This window comes from Neopelma chrysocephalum, unplaced genomic scaffold, assembly GCF_003984885.1.
Source record: "Neopelma chrysocephalum unplaced genomic scaffold, ASM398488v2 Primary Assembly neopelma1_22b, whole genome shotgun sequence".
Lineage (NCBI taxonomy): Eukaryota > Metazoa > Chordata > Aves > Passeriformes > Pipridae > Neopelma > Neopelma chrysocephalum.
The window spans coordinates 18424398-18443476 of NW_020897690.1; positions in this window are offsets into that span (position 1 = coordinate 18424398).

The window sequence follows — 19079 nt, forward strand, 5'->3', positions numbered from 1 at the left end:
AGGCTGTGTCTTTTATAAATCACACAACTCTTACATGAAGAATTGGGTTTCCACCTGGATTTCAAAAGAAATGCCTTTCCATTTCCTCTGACCCACCTCCTCAGTTTTTACTGTCTCTTCCACTTTCTCTGCCTATGGAAGCTGAGTCATGGGTCACAGTCCCTGGACTAATGAGCTGTTCTGTCACCCCTATTACTGCCTTATTTTCCAATGAAAACCAATGTAACTTTTAAAAATGGTAAAAGGAATCAGTAACCCTATTGAACAGGAGAGCATTTTAACGTCCTGGGGAATATGCCATTTGAGATGATATTTTTGCCAGACAATTAATTAACACCTATTGAGCATGAAAAGCACAGATCCTATACATTGAAGCCTTGCACAGATGTCAGATACTTAGTTTTTTACATCCCTTGGCTCTTAGTGCATTTTATTATGTTGAGCCCTCTAATGACACTACTCTGAGACCAATGGGATATCAGGACTAACACAGACTCGCCTTAAAACAGCTTGTGCAGGGAAGAAACAAGATGTCAAAACCTTAGACTTACAGTGTGCCAAAAGACACCACACACTGTGTAACAGCAAACCCCTCCAGTCAGGCAGAGGAAGAAAGAGTTTAATACACATTCATTGGAAGAAAACAATTAAGGTGGAGTATTTAAAATCACGTCACTGTTCTAAAATGCTGCTCACATTCAGAGTTGTGCCTTAACTGCCCTGCTGGTAGGAGGCCAGATACCTGGGTATAGGTTCACAATACTCCTGAAGTGGTCTATGCCCACAAGTCCTAATCTGATTCACAAGCAATTTAGATATTTTGAGATATTTTCCTCTCACTCTGTGGGAGCACTTTTTGCTCTCTTTCTATCCCAAAAGCACTGAATACTGACACAGAAGCAGTCAACCCGTCTGGATGCTGTGATAAAGATGTACAACTGTTACAGTAAGCACGCTCTGCTTCTTCTCCAGAGAACATATGGTGGGTAGCAGTGTTACCAGACCCCCTTCCAGTATACATCAGTAGATGTGGGTTCAGCTAGGTTACATTAACCTTGGCTTTATCCATCACCATCAATTGAGTCACAGCACAATCGTTATCCAATATTTGTTGTGACCTTCTTTCTCCTGGAAAGAGATTTTTACTTTCTTAGCCGGCCCATTGGCTCATACAATTCTATAAGGGCCTGGAATAATACGTTCTTCACTAGATTTGTCATATAATAACCTCAACAACATTGAATCAGATCTATGTCAATTTTCTTCAGTTTGTGCCCCCATGCAGTGCATTTGGGTAAACTCTGTCTTCTATCATTCAGTATTTGACAATGGTAACTTTATATACCTCACTGAAAAGGAAACATTTGGTTTACTCCATATATAACAAACATCCCAGATAATTATTCTTTTATTAAGCACTAGGAAAGACAGTAATGAAAGATCTTGTTTCACAGGGCAGCCAATTACACTTGCTGGAGATGACAGCTTAAAGAGTAATGTAAACAAATACAGTAATGCAGTAATTCCCCTCAGGGTATGCCGTGTGCAATTCTGTAGTGAACCAAGTCAGCTAAGACCCTCTTGGCCAAAATGTTGTTAGTGACATTAAGAAAATGCCAGGGCTTGCTGATTTATGCAAAGTCTAGGGACTCATTGGAACTAGAAAAAATGCTGCCTATAAATTTTAAGTCCAACAAAAATGCAGTTTCATATACTTTTTACAAGTAATTTTGTCATTCCCACATTTTAGCCTAAAACAAATAAACAAAACTTTATTATTTCACACCTGATTCAGCAACTGAACTAAGAATATAACTGTTTACACTAGAACAACAGATTTCACACTACAAGATTGCTGGAAGACTACAAAAATTAACTTTTTAAAAAAAATTAAATTCCATGTGCCTCTACAGGGAATATCTAGTTACACCAATCTTACTTTTTCTTCCTTAGTCCTTATGGGAACTCACAGTTTCCATGTATAACCTGTAGCACTTTTTCTCCTCACCCTTATACAAATCCTGAATGGTTCAGACCAACAGCAGTGTCCAAATAACTTGTGCAAGAAATACATAATTATCCTTCTTTTGTACCATTTAGGTCTGCAGCATCATCAGAGCTGTGATATTCAAGCTAACTGCTAACAAGGTAGGTAGGGGTTTTGTTCCTTAATTTTGGGTGCAGTACCGATATCTGGGCCAGGTGTAGGATCCATCTAATACGGTTGGTGGAAAGCAGTCACACTTATTCTCCACTGACTTCCTCTACAAGACTCCACTGACTGCAGCTGGAGCCCGTACAACTGTCTCAAATGTACATATAGGTACCTCGTGCCCTTGTGGGCATCCCACCTCCCTCCCAGCAGCTGTGTCAGAAGGGTACAGGTATGCTGTGGGCCCTGTGTCTACATGTCATGCTAAGCTTCATGCAACATGAATTTACAGAGCTTACCAGCATTTAGCAGATCTGCTCCTGTCACAGTGTATAATCTTTTAATGCTGACACAGCCTCTGCTGTTTGCTTCCCTTAAGTTAAATAAAAAGTATCCCATCTGCCTCTGCTCTATTATCAATCACATGTAGCCACAAGCAATCTAGAAAGTTTTTCCACACCTGTCATTGGAGCTGATTTGTGTGTGCTGTGTGGCAGTAGCAGAAATGCCGGAGATGCCCTACACTCACTAAAATATGTGTATTTGCAAGCAGAGAAAATTGAACCTCAAAGCAAATTCCGAAGTTTTTAAATTCCTTCTCTAGCCTTGACTCCTAGACCCAATTTAGCAGATTTCACTAGGTCACACACAGGACCATGCTGTTTCAGGGCTGGAGTAATTCAGCCCTGCACCTCCTGGTTCTGACTGGCAAAGGTGTGAGCAAGCCACAGGACAAACAAGACTGCAGACTGCTACATTTGCAGGCTTTGCCACATGAGGGGTAGCAACTCTTTTAGGGGTGCAAAACTGGTCAAAGCTTTGTGTCTCTTTTTGAAATATCTGTGGCTCCTGACCCAATACTTTTTTTACTCAGTGTTCATTTTATTTCTTTGTGTCTTAATGTTGTAGCTTACTTCTTTCTACTCTACATCTACAGGACTTAGTTATTCCCAGAAATCTTTACTTGCCTCTAAATTGACAACTGGATATCTGACCATATTGCTGCTGCAGTTAATCACACCAGGGACTTGCTAGAATATCACTAAACCCCCATCTGACCTCCAAAATCTGTGACACTAGTTGCTACAACTTTTCCTTATTTTCAAAAAAAAGGTAAAAAAAAATCCTTTTCTGTTCAGCTTCTACAACTCTAAGCAGGGGAACTGCTCTTCTTTTTGCTTTCAATTTTCTTTGAATGTCATTTACCCATGATTCTGTTATGAATAAAGTATAGTTTAGACAATTTCTTTTGTCTCTGGTTAATATAAGCAGAATGAATAGAATTGAGATGGGAGTTCCAAATCCAACTTGCCTTTCAATTTCTTTCAATTAAGTTTCATTAAAATGACCCCATGTCATTGGTAACATTATGTCAGGTTTATATGCTAAGGAAAGAAGTCAACTTCAAATGACAATTTTCTACCATATGAAAACAATAACATTTCTGTAACTACTTTACTGAGCATGTATATTATTATTGATAAGATGGACATTTCTTTATGCCATTCCTGAATAAATAAATGCATTATTCCTGAACAAAACCCTTGGATATACCTCTTTCTTTGTGCACAATTTTCTTATATTGTTTTACCTTATAATCAATAACTCTCTACATCTTTGTGTTCAAATGAGAGACTATTTTTGGTCCACAGACAGGAATTGCACTTCACTTAATTCTGCTTTAATAATATTTTAGCATTTAGGGGAGTAGTCGTCTTGACAAAGACTGTAAATCTGATCCCGTTGTGGTGCGAGGAATTCCTTTCTAGAGATGTCAGTCATCAAAAGCTATGTAATTAGTAGAAAATTGATAATTTTTGTTTCTCATGTTGCTTACACTTTAATAAAAATCTTCACAAGAGCTCTCCCTAACCTGTTAACAAAAGTTATAGGCAATAAGATTGTATGCATGCAAAATGAGTGTTCATTCTATTGTTTTCTCCAGTTTTATCCCCTGAATCCTATTTCCTCTGAATCTTGTGATTTTTCTAATTTTGTTTACTGCTACAGTAAATTTTCTCTTTTAATTACTTTCTCTCTACACAGCACAAAGACATCACTGAAAAACTCAATATAGAGAGGCTTTGCAAGCTATTCTAAGATAAAAACCCTGAAGATGATCCAAAATCCAGTGAAGTCTGTGAAAAACCTCCCTGCCCATGTCCTTTGGAATGGGTCCCAATTGAGGTGCTGCACTTTTGTGCCAGGCTCCCCACTGTCCCCAAGGAGGGCAACAGTGATGACCTGGCTCCAGCTTTTGTTTCTTGTGCAAAGCACTGGAGAAGAGATGGCAGCACCTCAGCTTCTCACTCAAACAGTGAGGCAAACAATGAGCCAAACATGTTTATGCATGAACGTACGTAAGTGCTTATATGCCAGCTCTGTTCTTAGAGACTCTCACTGTAGGAAAATGAGAAAATAAACTACTTAACTGTGCAAGTAATTTCAGCTGGAGCCCATTATCCATCTGTTAATACAGTGCAGCCTGAAAGCTTTGCCAATGACAGATTAAGGTCAAACAAAGATCATTCCTATGAGATACACTCCTCTTCCTAAACATATTTTTATTTCATTATGTTGTGAAATGCTGATCAAAGAGCCTACAATAATATTATATTACTATAAATTTCTTTCAGTGAAGCTACAGCAAGTTTTTGAAATAACACTTGGGTCCAGACAAGCCAGACAGTATGTTTAAGACAGAGACTCTGGTCTCAAGAGCTTGCAGGCAAAAAGGGCAAAACACAGAAGAACTGCATAAAAAAAAAGTGCTGTTGTTTCATTTTACAGGGACAGAATGAAAGCAGAGGGCTTGTGGTAATGGGGCATGAAATAACAATGGGAACTTTAAAGCCTATGCCCAGTGCCGGGGGAGACTGAAACTCCCCCTTGATATACTTAAACATATTTTTTCCCCAAACTTCAATTTGTGCTGATTTGTTTTTGCAGAAGCATTTTTTCTAAAAGATTTTTGAAGATCATCTGTCTTTAAAGATAAAGCTGTTGAGACAACTTTGAAAATCCTAACCTGCACAGCTGTGCACACACACATAAACTACATGCAACTAAAGAGAAGGTCTTAGTACAAAAAAGTGTTAAGCAAATCAAGCTATAGGGACTGCTAGTTCTGCAGCCCAAAATATAACACATTTGAGACAGATAGGTGATTAGTAGTATTTAATTTTATGACCGCAAGCTTACACAGAGGTAATTCAGGCATGTTTTGGATTCAGCCACAGGTCTTAAGTACTAAATAGATAAGCCTTGTTTACTCAGGCACATTGCTCAAGTGTTTTAAATCTTTGCACAAGCTGTCTTGTCTTTTACCACTGCCCTGACCATGAGAAAAACGCTCTTTCTTCAAAGTCAGACACAGAATATTTAAATTGAGGGTGATAACTCTGACATCTTTTTTTTTAAGAGCATTTTAATATCTACTGATGAGAAATGCTGCCTCGATGCTGGGTACTGTTATATAAACCACAGGTGTCTCAGAAATTCTTGTGTAACATAATGGCAGGCGTGGTGCTTGCGTTGCCTCCTCTCCAAGAAGCTGCTTTGCACAGAGGATAAGAGCCTACTTAGCCTGTCCCACAGTAGCTGAGCCCCGACAGTGCCCCATCTGTGCTGCACACAGCACAGGTAGGAAAAACAATAAGATGTCACTGCCTCATTAGGGGCTGCAGCAGAATGCCAAGCACATGAGGAATCGTGGTTAAAAAATGTTTTGAGCAACATTTTTGAAAGAGGGAGTGTTAAAAACAGAAGTTTGCTGAAAGTGAAGGCAACCAGGCAGAAATTCAGATTTTTTTAAGTTAGTCCAGAAACTATTTTACTTCCCATGTCCCTTTAGCTTTCATATTTCCTGGTTTAAAAAAAAAAGGATAAAAAAGGAATGGTGGGAGAAGTCTAACTTTCATAACAGAATGGTACACTGTGAAAAAAAATTAGAAAAAATCTTTTTTTAAGGAAATGAAGCACAGAATTGTGAGTTTCCACTAGTTTAGAGCACATCACTGGAGGTGTTTAGGACCTGAATTTTGCCAGTTCTTAGGAAATAATTTAAATGCATTTATATACCTAACACATGTGCCTATCTACCTTCATCTTTCTCTTAAGAATTTCCCAGGATACTCTCTCTCTACAGCATAGGTATGTTTCAGCTGCAGTAGTAAATTATTACTATTTTATATATAATACTATTTAGTATTTTTGAAAAAAGGATAGAGAACTTTGAAAAGAAGGAATCAAGGCCCTCTGAAAATCAGAAACACACAGCTAGTGATCACTAGTCAGCTTGGTTCAAAGGGCTGAAAAAAAAAGCATTAATCATAATATTTACAGAAAGGCCACTTTAAAAAAAAAAAGCAGAGTTTTTTTAATGTTCCAGAACAGCACAATTGTTCTTTCTCTTTTTTTTTTTCCCTTCTTGAATGTAGTAAATCAAATTAGGCTAAAAAAACCCCAACAAACTCATGGAAGCAGTCTTCCTAAAATCTCAGCAATTTTGCACAAGCATTTAAAACTTGATGAACTTTTAAGTAACAGAACAGGGTTCCTTATAATGGGAAAGTGTTAAGCTGACTTAATTACATCAAGACCCAAGAGGCTGAACCTCAGTCAAGGAAAGACGGATATTGATCATGAAGTACAGAAACTTCTCTCTTACAGTCCAGCACAGGATCTACAGCTAGTGAAACCTGTTGTCCAGTAATATGAAATCAGTTTATGTCCTTAAACCACATATGAAGAGCTTCTAATACAGCAAATAGAATTAAAAGTAGATGCAGAAAAGTACCCAAGAACTTCTTGGATTATGGGCTGTATTTCCTGTTATTTCTGAAAGATTATTCTGCCTATGTAGCAGAATAATGGGATGATACAGTGTGGGATTGAGTGCCTGTTGCACCACTAACATGTTAAATATGTGTTCCTCACTGGAGCTGTCGGTCAGGTGTACTTCCAAAATATTGATTCCTGACTGCAAAAATTTCAAATTAGGCAGAGTTTTTACTAATTAATAGCTAACACATGAAGTCATTGAAGTACTATTGCACTGTAACTGTCAGTAAGCATCCGGAAAGTGGGATCTGTATCCCAGATTGCAGAGGAATTAGCTCAGACAGGCGATGAATTTGAGGACTGCTCCCAGTTTCTGCATCATTTTGTAAGACTGTATGACAGTGGATTAACAGATTTCAAGGAGCGCCACACTGAAACTTTCAAAGATTCCTGTACTTGGCAACATAAATCAACAGATTATCTTCAAAATTATCAGGCATGCAAAATAGCAGTCTTACTATTACTTTTACTCATCTTTCTAGTTTAGAAATGGGATTCACAGATAACCAGATGATTTCAAGAGCTCTGACTTTCAGCAAAAAATGGGAACATCATGAGACTCTGTTGGAAACCAAGACAGTTGGTTGCTCAGGACCACGACCTATTCCTATTATTCACAGTGTGTTTTTTCCCAACAGTATGTATGTTGTTCTCAAAAGCTACTCCCAGTGGATCTCAAAGCATTTCCAGGCACCTTAATGTGTCTTTCAACATCAGCCTTTGCTAAAACTTCTGCGGTAACCCTCCAATTGTGTCAGTGGCTGCCCCGGCCATGTGGACCTGGGAGGTAATCCCTATTTCAGAGTCTCTAGCCTGGGCACATTGTCAGTATTGACATGCAGAAGGTAATCATCCTCATGATCTCCAGGAGGAATGAGGAACCTTTGTTGGCACCATGCCTTGCTTCCCAACCAGACCAGGGGGTACTACCAGAGAGATGTGCTCCTGCTCCACATTTGTGATTAACTCAAATGCTGATGTAATATCTAAATGTAATTTATACAGCACATATATATTGACTTAATTAAAGGTTAGAATTCATTTTCCCTCAAATCCCTGCTGACAGTCCAGGTTTACACTGCCGATAGCCCCTGCCTGGTGTGTTTTGAGCTGCAGAGCTGGCCTGAGGAGGTCTCCTTGCTCAGGAGACCATCCCACCTGCTCTTCCTTCATCCCTGGAGGAAGCAAACACACCTGTTGCATGAAACCTGGTGATTCATTGCTGGAGTTTTGCACCATCTGCGCTGAGCCGACACACTACCAGATAGAAAGAGAAACGCTACCTCTTACAGCACTGGTGCCGGTCCACTCGGCGCACACACCCTAAAATGACTCGGTCGAAAACATTTAAATGGGGAAATTATCTATGAATTGAAATTGGCTCTCACAGGCCTCAGCTCTGTGTTTCTTGTAGTGCTGAAGTGGTTTAAATTGTTATTAATATATTTGTTTTACCTGCCAAGGGATTTACTAGGCAGAGATAAACAAACTGGGGTGAAGAGCACAGAGGATGCTACTAGAAAGAATCCTGAATCCCGGTAAACATCTACTGCTGTCACTCTGGGAAAGAAGGAGGATGCTCATAGACCAGCCTGATGATGTGTCTCTCCCTACCCCCCTATTCCCCCCCACCATGCATGTGTTTTACTACTCGTGGTCCCTCCCCCTCACTCAGGCCAACCCCCAGCTTTCTTCCTCATCCCCAGAGGAATGGTGCTGGCCTCACTCCTCAGCCTCCTGGCTGTGAAATTACCTGGAAAACTCACTCACTCTGCTCATTTTGTGAGTGTCAGGAGCCTTCTGACTGTGCTATTCAAATATTTAGGAGTGCCTTGTGTGGTATAAAACCAGTGATACCTGCTGAAAACGTGCATTTGATCCAAGATATACCCATTATCCAAGACTCTGCCCTGTTACACTGTTACACTGTTGTGTCTTGCTACAGAAGTTGTCCCAATAGTATCAGCAAAGGATTGTCTCCACAGAAAAGATGTGGTTCTTTGTACACATAAAAACAATTGAATGTCATCAAAATTGCTGTAGCAGTTTCTCATTTAAATTACAACATTACTTAGTTCTTAAAAGGGCATTTCATTATCTTTCACAACTATCACTTAAAACCCCCCTTTTTTTTTTACTGAAACCCAGGAGCTGCTTTTGGTTTTAACACAAAGAAAGGTCTATAGGTATCACAGTTCCAGAGGTATTTTTAATTTAGCTGACAACAGAAGAGAGGTGCAGCAGAAGAATTTTTAAACTGAATGTCATGTCACTATATTTGATCAGCAAAAACTTATCTATTGCAGTTTAACTTTAGTGCACGCCATACAGCATAGCACATAGCAAAATCTTTCAGCTGGGCTGACAGTTTTGTTATGGCTAGAATGGCTTTCCCTCTCTCAAGAACCTTATTTGAATAATAAATAATTTTACAACAAAAATTAACAACAGTCTTTCTTTTTTAAACATGTTGTATCCTCTTATTCCCAAAACAACATTTTCAGCAGTTTCTAATCAAACACAGCTCAATATACAGGTCCCTGCTGGTAAATCTCATTGCTAGGTGATGAGCAAGATGCCATTTTTATAAACCAATCAACAAAAAACTTAAATCAGCTTGTTAGCAAGTTCTGAATTCTCTCTTGCTATTTTGTAAATAAAATTCCTCTTGTAAATTTCTGAGGAGTGTCAAGGTTTATTTTTCTTGTTTGTATTCTGAAATGACATTTTTTCCAGATCAATTAGTTCATGCTGAACACTTGTACCAATTATGCTTCATTATGTTGCTTGTAATGCTAATATGCTAGCTGGTATAATGAAACTTTCACGAGCAATATAACTAACTGTGTTCATAATTAAGGCAGAGTGTGTACCTTTCCCAGACTGCCAAAATACTGTTTCCAGGCTTCCGATGGGAGAGTTATCATCTGTCTCAGCAGCAGCCCACAGCTTGTGTTTCCTCTCATCGATTTACCATGTGTGGGGCAGAACATGATCAGTGCCTCCAGGCAGGACATGCCACCTCCAGGCAGGACATGCCACCTCCCGGCAGTAATGAAAAAGGAGATACCTGACTTGACTCCTTGACTGCTCTGCCAGGCAAGGAAATATACAGCATGAGAGGGAGCCAGATCATGTGCTAAGATAAAGGAAGCACCTGTCTTCTTCCACCAGTGGTTACTGTTACATACATACAGCATACCTGTATTTTCCGTGCCATGTCTGCTGAAAATGGAAAAACTTCTGGTTTGGCCACATGCCTTAATGTGAGGGAGATATCTAAAAGGGCCAATCAGTCCAAAACATTCAAGTTTTACAGTTCATTACCCCTTTCCCCCCTAGTTTTTAAGAGTCCTACAAAATCCATCCATTAGTGCAATGCAACTGGGGTTCCATCTGGTCAACACTTCATTAAAAAATTACTCATATGCAAGGAAAACACACCATACAGCTCATGGTCTGCATCACCACTTGCCACTGCATCTGGGGTCCCTTTCAAACAGAACTGCGTGGATGCAGAGAAGAATTGCGTGCAAACCCTCTTATAGAGATCTGCCTCATCTTGCCCTCTCCCTTCCCTACTACTGTCCTCTGGGAAAGGAAGATGCTCTTTCTTCCCTCTTCTTTCCTCATCAGGAAAGTGCCTATTTTTATCTCTTCCACAACCACCCACAGAGTAGATGATACATTTTCCTTCACTTAGTGTGCAAGTTCCTTCATCAATGTGAGATAGACCGTAGTGACAGAAAACATAGAGATCTAAATACAACTTAACTTTAAGAGCAACCAAGATATTTAAGGAAAATTTCCTCCTAAGATCTTGATACTGCGTAAATGCAAATAAACAAAGGGGGGTAATGCAAATGCAAATATCTACTGCTGAACATAAGGCAAAACTCTAAAACATAATATATTCAAGATATCTTTGACCATGATCTAACATTGTCCTAATAACTAAAGCAAGAATGTTTAATTTGGTTAAAACAATTCTGGCATATATATAAGTGTTCGGACTTCAGAATTCCTGAAAACGTGCAGTCCTTTTGACTTCATAGGTTTCAAAAGTTTGCAATTCATGTCATTAATTTAGCTATCGAAGTCAAACCACAGATTTTAAATTGGAAGACATTGACCTTGATATCTTTATTTTAGTTTCACCAACTGAAAAGCAGAGATAACAATATTTACCTATCTCAGTGTCTTCTGATTATTAATTGCTGTTTCTGAAGCAGTTTGACTATGGAAACATCATCCTTTGATGGTGCCATTCTTAAAGAGGAAGTTAAAGGACTTTCTTCTTGCTGGACATGCATGAAACAATCAAAAGGAAATCACACTAGACTCATAGAATGTTTCCAAAGAAAAAACAACCACACGGAAACATCTATTTCCTTTACTGAATCAGTAACATGCTTCATTTAGAGTTGTAAAGAAAATACAGGCAATGAGAACAGTGCAGGAAGGAGATATTGCCTTCTCCACTTGGTATTACCTGTTAACTAGCACTGTAAAGGGGGTCAGAAGGACCCTCCATACTCGGCCTCTATGGCATAACATGCTTTGAACAGGTACAGCTCTTCAGCTTAATACACTATATCCATACAGAGGAGTATGGATAGTAACAGAATTGAAACCAATAGAACTGCATAGAATTTACCACAAAAGTCTAATCAGTGTTATGTACTGAATTACTCCCCTAACTCCTTCTGTAGCAAATTAATGGAAATATATTTTCTTAAACAGAAGAATTCTGATAAAAAGGGATGAAACAGAGTGAGTAGGATATTTAAAATTGCTTAAATAATGATCATATGGGAAGCATGCTTTCTAAAGAGGAATATTTTACAGATAATCTGCTTTCACTTGAACATCTCCTAGGATGAGTCCCATGATGTTTGTGATTTGTGAAAATCGCATTATGAAAACACTGAGAAACAAGAGAACCATTGGATGAGATAAGCATCTGTTTATTTTAACCTGTCAGTATGGCAATTTAAATGATTTCAGGAAAATAATAAATAATCTCCTTGAAGATCATTGCATTTCTGCAAAGATGTAAATGAGTATGATCCCCTTAAAGACAAGGAAACCTAAGAGATAATGCACACAATATGAAAACAATAATAGCCCCACAATTATTCTGTGAGTTTCTGAAATGTTTTCAAACCACACACATCTTATCTGGGCACTAATTCTTTAAATCACTTAAATACGTCCACAAGGCCTTTCCTGAATATGTAAGCATATTTTTCTTTCAATACAAGCCTTTGGTTATTCATATGATTGCATATTCTGGTGAAACACCAGTTGACACCAGAAAGACCAATTATCTCAGGAAGAGGTAGGAGAGGAAAAACTAGAAATCCTCTGAGCATGATTCATTGTACATACAAGGAATCACATTTCCAAATATAGGGTCTAATTATTTTGATACTGTATGAAGAAACAAATACAAACTCTGAAATCCTGTACTAAAGAGACAAAGTGGACTTGCTGGAGACCACTTTGTGTCTCAGAGTCCTGGTTTATATTTAAGAGTGTAGAAGAAATATGTGGAGAAAAATCCAGTATGCTGAATATATTAACTGTGTTTGTCCTAAAGTACTACTTATAATTTTCTGGCCAGCATTCGTTATGTTCTGAAAAGAGAACTAGTTTCAAGATTGCCTCCTGTAGCCCTTGATGGAGCAACACCACATGTATTCAGATGGATTTCTCTAGTGGTTCCAGTGAGAAACCTCATTTACCTGATTATCTAGGAATGGATAAGCCATTTAAACCATGAGTCATTTAAAGCATTTGAGTAATGCCCAAATAAGACATCTGTATGTTTGACATTATATTGTACTGGATTACAGGGATGTTATATTGCTCTGCTGGATTTGAGAAGTCTGCAATACAATTTCAGCATCTATAAAATGGTTATGACATTCACCTTTTCAGCATGAGGTGAGATATTTTGCTGAAACGTCATTCAGTGCAAGTTATATTCTAAAGCACTCCAAATTCTCACAGGAGAGTGGTATATAATAATAAATTATGACAGCATCTTCTAGATTTCCCCTTTTATTTCTTTACTCTGTGAAATTGTTTCTGTTTCTGCTTTTATATCAATATTTCTCCAGTACTGGATTGCATTAGATAGCATGTCCAACCCCCAGTTTGAATTAGACAAAACTGAAACAGAAAGAGGATTAAAACCATAATATTTCAGAAATAGAAACTGGGTCACATATTAAGGCTTTCTCTAGGGTTTTTCAGAAAGATTAAAATTAGAATGAATTTATCACTGACTTCTTTACTATTTGCTGATGTGGGGCAACAGTAAGGATAGATGGACATGTACCTAGGGTTCTTCCATGACTCGAAGTCAAATACCATCAGAACATCTATCAAATGGTAATGTCCTTAGGTGTCAAATATCCCAGGAGTAGAGAGATGTACCATTATTGTCATTCAGGAGCAAAACCTCAGGGAAGGAAAGGCTCAAAGCTCCCCCAGTCATGCAGGAAATCTGTAGAAGAGGAGTGAACTGATCAGAAGTGTCAGAGTAGACATGACACACACTTTCTCCATATGGAATGGTATCAGCAGGCTTATTCATACCAGCATCAAACCAGCCTATTTTTGGTCACATAATTTCACAATAAAGGAAGAGGAAGAATTTTAGGAAAATGTGAAGCAAATGCATGGTTTATCCACTGTATGTGGAAAGTAATTCCTTTAGAGAGGAACAAACAATTTTGGTATAAACGTTACTTATTTATTCTAGATACCCAACTGAGTGACACACTTTCACACATGTATGTGGGGAGTCTTCTGCTATAATGGAGTGCAAAAATAAGATAACCGGTCACAAATGAATTCACATGCACACTAATCCAGTCACCCCACACACCTCGATGATCTAATAATTATAATCTAGTAACGGAATATATACGGGATTATTCTGTCCAATAATTTTTATACATGTATTAATTTCTACTATTGGTATTTTGGTAAAAGATATCAAAATACAGAAAAAGAAAATTAATCTTATCATTTGAGAAACATTTTTCTCTCCTGCTCTCAATCTTTGTTAGCCTTCATACAATGATAAAGAAATTAATTGACAGAATTGTTTCCACATTATTATGTGGTTGTGTAGCATTTTAAAAAATAATATGCAAAGTAAAAAGAAAAAGGAAGTATTTTGAAGAGATGATTTTTATAATCCACTCTTCAGAGACAGCAGACCCCCAGACAAAGATTTTATGCAAAGTTCTGGGTTTCCTCAGTATTTTAATAAGGCAACAACTGGACAATAACAAATTTTCAACAGTTTTCTCCCAAGAAATTCCCTAGGGCAGAAATTAGGAGAAATACGAAAACAAAAGTTCCATGCTCAAGAATTATTGAAAAGCCTCAAGGATCTTCACCATCAAAATATTCTACAGTAGCATATATTTGAAAAGAGCATCTCTGTGGGACCTTAAACACCATCCATCTCTTCCCTCAGCACTTGCACTGGCTCCTCCATTGTCAATCTTTTACCTACCATGTTCAAAACCATCAAACCACACATGAAAGCAGACTATTAGTATATTTGATGTGCCTTACTAATGCTACAACTGTTGTTCCTTACAATCTTGAGGAAATAATTCAAAAAGAGTTAAGTAACTTCCAGACTTCCTCCAATGAAGCTGAGCCCCACCGACTAGTGCTTAGGCGGTAGGTGCACATCTTCCACATGATCCTTGCTGTCAGGGAACTACCCTACCTGATCAGAACTAGCGCAATTTACCTTGAGAGACCTACCTGCTACTAACCACTGCTGTCCTCAGGGAGCTCAGCACTGACAGAGCTTGCAAGGTTTGACTACAAGCTAAGCCAAGATCAGCTAGACACAAACCAGTTCCTTGAGGAAGTATACTTTTTCTAGAAAGGTCCATGCTTTGGATTTCAGTCGAAACAAAATACAAGTTCATATTAAAAGCAGAACACCAATTATTTTCAGTCATAGCTAGTAAATGAAATTAAATTAATTAGTATTACAATTTTATACTTATATCCCTTCATTGTACTAACTGCACAGAGATACCAATGGGTTGGTATTACAGATGCTTTAAACAACATTTAATCTGACCGAGCTGGAAAATACCAGCAAGTGAGAAAGCACTAACATTTAGCAACATGATTGCTAATATTTCTTATTCTCAGGCTCTGCTTTCACCATTTAGCTAAAGCCTTTGGTTTCCAGGAAGCATATTGCAACTTCCACCCATAGCTCCTTAGCAGATGTTACTTTTCAGATCAAGCAGGATTTCACATCAAAGTTAGGCCAGATCTTAGGAAAACTGAGGCTCCAACCCTGCTCCTTCCAAAGAACTTTTAAAGTTGGACAGTCCTATCAAGATTCTGCTGAGTATCTCCCCACCCCCACCCCTCTATCCCCACTAATAGGTTAAATATGAAAGCAAACTGTCCCTTCTTGTCTCTCTGTAATTGAGAGGAAATGTTTCCTCAGTTGTTTCTTTAAATTAACTCTTTAGCTTGAATGCCTTCTTTACAAGTGCCTTGCCAGTAGTACACCACCTGATGTTTTTTTGACTAGGTTAATTGTACTTTGATGCCTCACAGCAGCTAGCCTGATCATCCAAATCAAAAGTACATTATTTGGCATAATAAACATGGGGTTGGATTTATTAGTCTGCTAGCCCTGCCAAGAACTCAGCAACTCCAGAAACCAGTTTGCTTATATACGTGCCTAAATATTGTCTTGAGACTAACTTCAAGCAGCCAGTTTTTGAAGCTGCAACCAGTCTGTCTTGAGGATCAATGCAAGACTTGCAGGCAGTAATGCTGAAAGTCTATCTCCAGAGATCCAAAAGATGCCGTCAGTAAAATGCAATACCCCATCTCTTTTAGAACCTTGTTTCCCTCAGTATCCGCATTATCCTCCATGGGGCACCTGTTGTGACCCTTGGCATGGACCAGCTTAGCACTGGGGTGATGCTGACTTGGGTCATGCCATGAAACCCACTCCCCACCCTGGTCTTTTGGAGGTTTCTGCTCCTCTCTTGTGTGTGAAGATAGGCAGATTGCTCAAGAGAGGTTTCCTTGTGATCTGAACATTTCCTTCGGTGGTGCTGGTGGAAGTGCCATCAAAGAGAGGTTCCAGCGTCCACAGCAACAGCTTCTGTGCATCTTGAAAATAGTTTTTACAACGTGTTCAACAGAGAGAGGAACTAAGGAAGTGAGATGGCTCTCACGTTTAATACTCTGGTATTGCTACCACTGCAGGTACTGCCAGGCAAGGATATGCTGCTCCATCCATTCACCTGCTCCCAGCACAAACCTACAAAGCAATAGGTGAGAAGCCAAATGGCTCCAGAAAAACCTGCCTAATGTGCAAGCAAGAGTTTGTAAAACCCTTGAAGCACTGAAACTGCTTAAGTTGCCAGTTTGAGGGAATACACCAGGAAGGCACCTAAGCAGCCTAAATGCCTTACCAACAAATGCTAACTCAGCCTCAGATTCTTTTCTGGTAGATTTTTACAGGCAGATGAACTAAGAAAGAGAGAAGTATGCTCAGAAGTTCAAAAGTGAGTGCACAGATGTCCGATGAGTAAAAATAAAATGTAAACAGGCTTCTTGTTATTCAGAAGTTTCCGACACCTTAAACAATGTGAACAACCAAAATTGAACATATTTTATTTTATTTTGGAAACCATGCTTTTGTTCTGATTAGATTTCATTTTTTAAGAATACTGGCAATAACTTTCAGTGTGCTGTGAATTTTTTCCTTAGGTTAAATTGTTGAATGTGAGAAGGACACATAATAGTCATTGAGTCTTACTATTTATCTTACTATTATCTTTACTATTGCACATGAATCTCATTAAATCTCAGTCTCAGAATTGTTTATAAACAGAATGGCTTACAAGCCTTAATGAGGCAAAATGGGGGCAATCCCATGCTATAACCATTCCAAAAATCTATTTCTTCAAGGGAAGCTTTGTCTGCATAAGGACAGGTGGTATCTGCTCTGGGTATTTTAATTTCCTGCTTTGGTAATTTCCAGCAATAAATTTTGATGGGATACAGATGATGATAATAACTAATAGTTCTGGCATATTTGCTTTAAGATGATAATGTTTATTTCTTTGCTTTTATTACTAAATTTTATAAATAGCAGCATTTAACTTCAATTATATTAAGTAGGTTTTTTTCTGGATGAAATGTTGAGGCTGTCCTCCTACGAATGCCATGAAAATAGCTTTTATATATATATATATATAATATGAAAGCATTTGCAGACTTACTCTATGGCTTTTCCTCACATTCTTTTAATTTGATTTACTTGCAGAATCACAAATTACAGAAACCCTGCTTGTCATGTACAAGCTGCATCACTGAAAGAACCAAGAAACCAGGCATCATCTGTTTTACATCTATAACCGTGCCCAAGCAGAGTAGCCTTGGTGGGAGCCTCTGTGTGACAAGATAAATGGTTGCATTAGCATCTTAAGGAGTCATATAACAGTTTATGTCCAATTAGGTGCACCTTTATGTGGCAGTTTATTGTCAAGCTGTACAGAGATTGAATAATTTGAAATAGTCCCAATAGCAGTTGTAAAAGTGAAAAGTTCAATAGGAAACACCGTGTCTGCTCTGTACCAGCCAGACACCTTGCTTTGAAAGCTCAAGCAATATAGCACTATTCTTTGAGAGAAAAGATGAAAGTGTCAGGCTCAGGTAAGAGAAACCAGTTTTCATCTCTGAGATCCCCACAGAACCACTACAGCTGTGGGAGAAAACAGATTCATTAATAAGATGGTAAGGTAAACTCTGAACACAAAAAAAGGATGACTTTTCAGAATCAAACTTTTTTTCCTGTATTGAAATAAGTGGGGTTTCCCTCTAGTTAGCACTAAGTTTTTTCAGGGTTGTTTTTTTGGTGGGGTTTGGGTATTTTTTTTTCCTATTCAAAGTTGCTGGTCCCTGCATCTTTACTAAAAATTCCTTATATTTAAAAAAAATTAGTTAGAATTATTTTGGGGTTTTTTTTTCCTGCTATTTGAAATTACCAGAGTCAAAAGTCTTTCTTGGCTTTTACAGTGAGTTCAGGCTGAGAACAATTCAAATGCTCCCTGCCAGCTTCAGAGTCTCAAGCAAAAATTAAGTTCTTCCAAAATACAAGTGCTATTCTAAGAGGTAACATTCTTTTGAGCAGTTCATTGGCCACACTAACTGAGCTGGAAACAAGAAGTTAAATGAATGGAGCCCTTTAACTCTGTGAATGCAAATACTTAAGAAATGGATAGGCAATAAGTGTAAGAAGTGAATCCTGTGGAGTTGTCATACTGCAGGTAAAGCCAACTCAGAAGCATTCCATTTGGGAACAGACACATACAGCAGTATTGGAGTAAGGGCCATTCTTTACCAAAGGAAATAATGGAAGACAGACAGCATTAATACGAGTATAGCTGGTAATGTACATCAACTATGATCTCAGAGGTGTTTGGAGGTGAGAGAATAGTTTAATCTCCTTCTTTCCCAGTTTAGCTCCTTTGCAGAAGCAGCCAATCCAGGAGCTATTTAATACTAATTCTGATTACAGATATCCTCCTGATGGGCTCTGGGATAACCCCACCGGTTAGGAATCAGCAAGAAGCTGCTTCTGGGCTGTGTATCACCCATCATGTCTGGTTTACACAATGTTTTCTTGAAAGACTGTAAACACCCACTATTCGGGCCCCTTTACTTAGTTACATTTTATTTTTCATTCAAACCTTCTTTTTGTGTAAAAAGCAAGGGTCATACACTGTCTCACCTTGTGCAGAAATACCAGCTTATTTCTCTCCTGACCGTCAAGCAGGGACTCAGTCCCTCAACATTCACCTGCTGAAGGATGGTTCACTTCAAAGAGCTGTTGAAGAAAGAAAATATCCTATCTGGTTGGCCAAAGGGCTCCTCGCCAGTGTTTCCTTGCCAGAAAGCAGTGTTATTCCATGGAATTTGAAAGGGAGAAGAGATTTTAGAGGAACTGTGATAAAGCAGGAACTCAATTTATACGTGCATTATTCTTCACAATCTAATCTCC